The 7,872-nt window shown below is 44.9% G+C and overlaps 1 protein-coding gene across 2 annotated transcripts in view; it reads left to right on the top strand.

Moving 5' to 3' along the window:
* The first annotated feature begins 3,995 nt into the window (after positions 1–3,995).
* Positions 3,996–7,872, top strand: part of Thsd1 (thrombospondin type 1 domain containing 1) — a 30,482-nt gene continuing 26,605 nt past the window's right edge. For both annotated transcript variants that reach the window (XM_057753192.1, XM_057753191.1), the window contains exon 1: positions 3,996–4,117. The gene's annotated coding sequence lies outside the window, so the exon portion shown is untranslated. The remainder of the gene's footprint in view (positions 4,118–7,872) is intronic.

Genomic DNA, 7,872 nt, shown 5'->3' with positions numbered 1-7,872 from the left:
CAGAAATAGAGATGGAGCTTCCGAGTTCCAGCTTGATTTCTATGTCCTATGATTCAGGTATGTGGCAACCACCACAGAACAACAAATGAAAACCCTGGTGCCAAGAATGGGTTTCCTTTTTTGAAGCTGTTGGGCAGTGAGGTAGCTTTGACCCCCAAACATTATGCACTGTTGTTAGTGCTCTTGGTTAGTCTCTGAAGTTCTCTGTTTTGATGGAGGCTCCGGAGGCTTTGTACAAGACTTGGATAAAGACAACCCAATCTCCAAAGACAGAAACTGTCAGTAAGTGGAAGAGGCAGGGCTGAGCGCAAAGAGGTCCTTGTTGCTGGCCTGTGCCTTGGTCTGCCTAGACTTCCTTTCCTTACTGACTTCTGCTCGTCCACAATAACCTAAGTCATCCCACACCTGCCCCCTCCCACCTGCCCTAGAAAAACCTGTTTGCTGTAGAGATTGCTCTGTTTTTTTTTTGTTTGTTTTTGTTTTTGAGATTGCTCTGTTTTAAAACCTGTGAAAGTTACTGTCTGCCTCATGTATTTAATTATATTTTGTCTTGTAATTTTAACTGTTGCTTTGAGGCCACAAGAAAATGCTGACTTTCTTTAAGTTCAGAGTTCGTCAGTTGCCACATCCTATGTGGCTTGTATAAGACTCCAGGGTCAGGTAGGGAGGGAATGAAGAAAGGACAGACATACACACACAGATAACGTGTACAATGAAGGGGCACACCTACACAGACAGCATGTGGAGTGAAGCTGGATCGGGTGGGGCACTCTAACCACTACCAGAACCTCAACCTCAGCATGTTTGTTTTTTCATTAGGTTTATGGTTTTAATCTGTTGATTTACAGGCAAATAGTCAAACTGTGGTTTGACAAATACAATTACCTAGCAACGAAAAAAGAACATGCCACTGACCCAAGATCTCCATCAACTGGTCTCAGAACAACAGTGTTGAGTAGCAGGACTAATTCATGGCTCTCCCAGGGCACATGTGGCATAGACTGAGGTTAGACATGTTGTGCCTGTTGGCGTAACTCCTCAAAGAATTGTCTGGTTCTGCTTGTACCATTGTCACTGGATTTCCTAACAGTTTGAGACATAACTGATACTCAATAAGCTGCCCAGTGTAGAGTATGAAATCTGTTGTTTTGAACTAGTCATGCATACAACTAGGAAGCCATATTGTAGTTGCTCCCAAAGATTTTTCTTGTGCCACTTTATTCTCTGCCTTGTGGCCACCCTTCCCCTCCTCATCCCATTTTCTCCCCAACCATTGACTCTTTCTGTCACTATTACAAGAGTCTGCATTTTGTAAAGTTTTCTATAAACAGAATCATAAGTTTGATTTGATTTTTGTCTTGTTCTTGTTACTCAACATCACCATCCTGCACTCAGTCCATGGAGAACTCAAGTCAATTCCATATTCTTTTTGTTGCTGGATAACAGTCCCCTGTATGGGCCATACCACGAACCTCAGCATGTTTACTAACACGGGGAGGATTTGCCAGTTTCTAGTTTTATCTCTGCAGGTGAAGTCTCGGGCCTTAAACGTCAGGAGGAAAGTGCAGTTGGTAGTCTTTGCACACACTAACCGGCCATTCATAAATACTCACATTCAGGCTCCCAAGGAAAACTTTGCCATTCCTCTTGAGCCTGACTCATAATGGACAACAGCTTTGCCAGTTTATGGCAGGCCAGTCAGCTTTGGAGTCCTCCACAGGCTGTGCCCATGCCAAAACACACACTCACTCAGGACTTCCCTCGCTCACAGCCTACAGTCAGCATGTAGTAATTCCTTTAAATCCTTACTGTCCTACATCGTTCAACATACACAGCATGTTTCTAATTGAGTGCTAGCTTCACTAAATGCCTTTTGGCTTAACAGTCCCCTCCTTCCAGGAGACTTCTCAACCAGCTCAGCCTGTCTGAAATCTGCCTGTCTTACTCGAATTCTAAGCTGTGAGCCATAGGTCTTAGAATGTGGGAGGCACTCCTGAAAAGTCAGATTGCACACATGTAAGATCTTGCTTTCACAAGCTGTTGTTAGAGTGTGAAAATTGGGTCATTTATGTTCTTCTTTGTGTCCTGATGTGGAATCACTGAGTTATGATTTCCAGACCATTGCTTATTAAAATAAGAACATTGTATACAGATGGTTACTAAGTGTATACATTTTACAGTTGCAAGGTCACTAGAAGAGCTGCTGACTCAGAAAGAGTTCAGTGTGCTGGAGTTAGCACCCTGGGCCTTGCATGTGCTGGGCTGAGGGCTCTTTCCCCAAGCTGCATTCCCAGCCAGAAGTCAGTGCTTGTTAAAAGCCAGGTTGAGTTCAGTCCAGAGATCATCCCATTGTCCTTCAAGAAGAGTTTCCTTCCTCTTATATTGCCTTTATTTCAGATTTTATCTTATTTGTCTAATAAAGACAGTGATACAATGTCTTAGTTGGGGTTTCTATTGCTGTGATAAAACACAGTGACCAAAAGCAACATGGGGAAGAAAAGGCTTTTTTCAGTACAGTCCGTCACTGAGGGAAGTCAGGGTAGGAACCGGGAGGCAGGAGCTGATGTAGAGGCCATGGAGGGATGCTGCTTACTGGCTTGCTCCTCATGGCTTGCTCAACCTGCTTTCTTAAAGAACCCGGGACCGCCAGACCAGGGGTGGCACTGCCCACCATAGGCTGGACCCTCCTCCATCAAATATTAATTAAGAAAGTGCACTACAGGCTTGCCTACAGCTGATTTTATGAAGGCATTTTTAAAATCGGCGTTCCCTCTCAGATGACTCTAGCTTGTATCAAATTGACATAAAACTAGGCAGGACAGTCAGTTTGTCATGAACTATAACTAATATAAAAGTAGCAAAACATTTCAGTAAAATGCATGGACGATCTAAGTCACACCCAAAGGGTGATAATTTTTTCTTTTTTTGCGAGAGTGTATTTGGAAAGGTTAATACATAACAAGGTGCCTTTTTACTTCTCTCAAGCCCCACAAAACTTTTATATACCTTTTATAGCAGAGAAAAGGTGGGATCAGCAGGCTTGGCAGGAAGACTATCTGCCGAGTTATCACAGGCCCTCCATGGACCTTTGCTTTTGCTTTTCTAAACCAAGGGTACCAGAGACTACATGGCATGCCTTTGAAAGTTCCATCCTAACATGCTGCACTCCTCCGGGATTTCCTGATACCTCTTGCTGGGCGCTGGCCCTATGAGGCTCTGCTCTTACTTGTATTACCATGAATTCTGTCTGGGAAGTGGTTCATTTTATGTAAAAGGAAACTCACTGCCTGTCACTGAATGACAAGTATATCTGTTAAACCATGCGAAACTTATCCAATTCTTTTAGAAAGATAACATTTTCAGAATAGACTTTTTTAAATGTTTGTTTTTAATTTAATTAATACCAAGTTTGGCTCCAGAGGAAGAAAAGAGGGGATGCACTTTACCTGAAGGTTTTTTTTTTTGTTGTTTTTTTTTGAAACTCCGGTGATATTTGGGGAAGCAAATTTACAGATCACCCATGTTCAAAGAGGGAGACAGAGACAGAGGGAGAGACACGGGGGGGGGGAGAGAGAGAGAGAGAGAGAGAGAGAGAAGAGAAGAGAAGAGAAGAGAAGAGAAGAGAAGAGAAGAGAAGAGAAGAGAGAAGAGAGAAGAGAAGAGAGAAGAGAAGAGAGAAGAGAGAAGAGGAGAGAGAGAGAATGAGAATATATATGTTGCTGGCTTGCCCTTAAAGCAGGCAGTGAGAGGCAGGCTATGGGTGTTAAGTCTGTGCTGGGTGACCGCGCACGGGCGGCGACCACACCTCCTCACAGGGCCTCTGGACCCAGGGTTTCCTGCAAGTTTCCTGCCTGGTGGCTGGAGGGCAAGCTAGGGACAGGCAGGAAAGGAAGATGCTCTGCCCAGAAGTGGGGGCAGGGCGGACCTCTTGCGCTTGACCCCCGCCCTCCGAGAGCCCGCCTCGGGGCGTGGTCCCAGGCGGACCGGGAGGGTCCGGGAGGGTGCAGGGAGCAGGACGCGGGCGAGCAGCGGCGGGACGCGGGATGCTCGGCCAGCCTCGCCGTGCCCGCTGAGGCTCCCCACTCGTTTCCCCCGTGCCAGCCAGACCCGACCAGAGGTAAGGACCCCGAAGCACAGGTGGCCCACGACCCGGGCGGGCACCTGGAGCGGGCGTGGCCGAGTGACGGGACTCACATAGGCTCAGAAGTGGAGTTCAGGTTTGGGACTTTTGGAAACTCAGCGTTGCGACGTAAATTTGTAGCTTCCCGAAAAGAAATCTTTCTGACAATCAGCAACGGCCGTCAGTAACAAGCTTTATGCTGACTGACCACCACTGGACCGGGTTTCCACGCATGAACTTTACCGCCACCTTAGGAAAGTAAGTAGATGGGAGAGCTCAGCTTCGCGTGGAAGCAGCACCCGGCCGTCGGGAAGAGAAAGCTTGTTCACAAGTGCAGCCTTGGTATTTCCTCCTATCAAACCTTATTCCTAGAAATACACAGAAGCCTTGCTTGTAAATCACTTTGCTTCTCCTTTTATTCTTTGATAATGTCCCGTGAACGTTAGAATAATTAATTTTCCTTTGTTGGAGGCTACGAAGCGTTTACTTAGCTGGTTTCTGGAAAAACTTGGCTTTAAGGGGAAGGGAAGCTCTTAGTCGCTGAGACTACCCACACCTACTTCTTTTCCACCTCCTCAGCTAGAGCTTACAATTTATCTGTAAACTTTTGTGTGTTACTTCTTAACCCCGAAGGTTCAAATCCAGGGCCTCACACATGCTAGACAAGCACGCTACCTAACTGAGCTAAAAAAAAAAACCCAGGTGATGTACAAGTCTTTCAAATGTCTTGAAGATGTACACAACTTTTTATTTTCTAAAAATGATTCTCACACCGAGTATTCTAGAATTGGGGACATGGTGAAAGTAAATAGTCAGGTAACTGCCCCCCCCCCCCGCGCAAAATTAGAGGCATATTATGATTATAATCATAGTGCATCATATGATGTGCAGGTAGACTGGGTTCTTCTATAATTCCACCTCTGTTCATCTCTAAATACAGATTTGTGTTTAACCAAGTCTGTGTTTAACCGATCATCTTCATAAGCCAGAAGATATGATCACAGGATCAGTTGCGAGTGGAGTTTGAAAAGGGATATTATCTCGGAGAAGCAAGCCATCCCAGAAAGCTGACCTCATCTTTCCAGAGGTTGCTGCTGGGTGGGGTCTTATTATGTTGCCCAGGCTGGTCTCAGACTCCTAGGCTCAAGCCATCCTCCTGCCTCCGATTTTGAGGTAAGTATAGATGCTAGAGTCTTTCACTGCACCATCTATAGTCTTCAGCCATGTCCCCCATCCAAATTCAAGGAAATGGTTAGATCAGATGTGTAGCTAGTCCCACTAAGGCAGAATTTTCATTTCGGTCTGTTGAGAAGGGAAGGGAGCCCAATTATCTGCATAATTAAGCTGCGAGCCCCTGCTTCCCTTTCAGGAAGTGCAGCGTTTCCTTTGTTCAACCAGCTCTTAGTGAACAAAAGCTAATAGAGACACACCAGTTTCCTTCCCACTGAACGGTGGCCTATTTCAGCCGGCCTGCTTAATTCTGTTTATTTCTGCCCTTACCAGAAGGTGTGCGGCATGTGTTGGAAATCTATACATGACGTGAGATAGAGATGTACCTCAATGTCAGAGTGCTTTCCTAGCATGGATGAGGCCTCGGCTTCAGTCTGTAGTGCCACAGAAAAAGATGATCCGTGAATAACAAGGACTCTAAGCATTAAGAAAGCACATAGTTGGTTATGTTTAATACAACAGTTTGCTAGATTCTGGTGTGAAAAAAAACTACCTTTAAGCAGCCCAAAGTCTAGGATTTCTCTCAAAGTTAAGTATTGCTTCCTATAATTCGGTGTGCACCACGGTCCAGCAAGGTCTCCCCTGCCCACCTAGGTGGTCTGTGAAGACTGCTGTATGACTCACCCATCTCCCGGTGCGTATCAGTAACGAGTGTTGGAAGACTGACAGGCGATGGTAGTTTTAATTTGTCTGTTTTCTCCTTCGTCTACCCAAACAAGAAAAGCAGGGCCACACGGAGTTCACATTAAATTGTAATATACTGAATATCTATTGTTTTTTTCTCAGTTTTTTAAAAAATTAAAAACATTTTCTTTTAGTGAAGATGGATTTTTTTCATACAATGTATTCTGATTACAGTTTCCCCTCTCCCTACTCCTCCCAGTTCCTCTCCGCCTTTCCTTCCATCCAGATCCACACCCTTTCTGTCTCTCATCTGAAAAACCAACAGACAACTGAGGAATAATAATAAAGTAAAATACAGTAAGATAAATAAAAAACGAACATCAGAGTAGAGTGTGACCAAATAACCAGATGTAAAAAGAGCCAAAGAAAAAGCACAAGAAACACATCTAGATTCAGACACACAAAAGTTGGCACACACAGGAATCCCATCAAAACCCAAAAGCAGAAGCCATAATATGTGTGCAAAGGACCTGTAAGGTTAAAAAAAAAATGCCTTGACAACATTATGAAACAACGAACCTCCGAAGATGCCGTTGAGTTCAATGTGTGTTGGGCATCTACTGCTGGGCATGGGGCCTGCCCTTAGAAGTGGTTTGTATCCCCAGTGAGACACCGTTGGAGAAAATTAATTTTTCATTTGCAAGTGGCTATCAAATTGGATATGATTTCTGGGTTAGGGGTGAGGGTATGTATCTGTTTCTCTCAGCTCTAGGACCCCATTTGATGCAGACCTGTGCAGGACCTGTGCATGCTGCTCCAGTCTGTGTTCATATGGGTACCAACCTGTTGTACCCAGAAGGCCTCGATTCCTGGATGTCCCCCTTCTGGCTTTTACAGTCTTTCTTCCCCCTTTCCTCAGTTCTCTGAACCCTAAGGGGAGGGATTTGGTGGAAACATCCCAGTTAAGGCCAGGTGTTCCAAGGTCTCTCCCTACTCAGTGCATAAAAGATAATTTCCTCATACAATATATTTTAATCATATTTCTTCTCCTCCCTCAGCTTCTCTCGGAGCCTCCCAACTTTCCTCTCCAACCAACTTCATGTTCTCTCGTTTTGTCTCTTGAACAAACAAATCAAAAACTCCAAAAAATAAAAATAAACAAGCAAAAAATCATTGACAAGAAAAAAATAAAAAGCATACAAAAGCCATGGAGTTCATTTTGTGCTACTCCCGAGCATGGGGCTAGCCCTAGAGTGTGGTTGATATACGCAGTGACATTCCATTGGAGGAAATGATCTCCCTGCTCTCAGCAGGTATTGTTAGGGGTGGGACTTCAAGCCCACTTCTGTCTGGTTTGAACTTGTGCAGGCCTTCAGATGATTTCACGGTCTCTGTGAGTTCATGTGTGCGTCAGCCCTGCTGTGTTTGCAAGACTATGTTTCCTTGGCGTCATCCATCACCTCAGGCTCTTACAATCTTCCCGCCTCCTCTTCCCCACAGATGCCTGAGCCTTGAGGGGAGGGGTTTGATGAGGACTTCCCACATAGGACTGAGTCTTCTGAAGTCTCTCACTCTTTGTTCAGTTGTGAGTCTCTGTGTTAATTCTCTGATGAGGGACGAGCAAGGTACTGACCTGTGGGATCAGTGGAAGTCATGTTATTTCAATAGGGTCATTTTATTGCTATGTTCCTCAGCAGAGCGACAGGCCCTTCTGTAGGTTTCATGACCTGTCTAGTCTCAGGTTCTTGGCCACTTTAGCTGTGTCACATATGGGTTCCATGCCATAGAAGTCTAGTTAGAAAGAGGTTTGTTACTCCCATGTTTATGCCAGTATTGCACCAGTATTTCTCGCAGGCAGGTCACAGTTGTAAGTTGAAGGATTTATAGCTGGAAGATAT

The sequence above is a fragment of the Chionomys nivalis genome, chromosome 20 (genome assembly GCF_950005125.1).
Source record: "Chionomys nivalis chromosome 20, mChiNiv1.1, whole genome shotgun sequence".
Classification (NCBI taxonomy): Eukaryota; Metazoa; Chordata; class Mammalia; order Rodentia; family Cricetidae; genus Chionomys; species Chionomys nivalis.
Note: the sequence above shows the minus strand (reverse complement) of the source record. Positions and strands in the feature narration are given on the sequence as shown.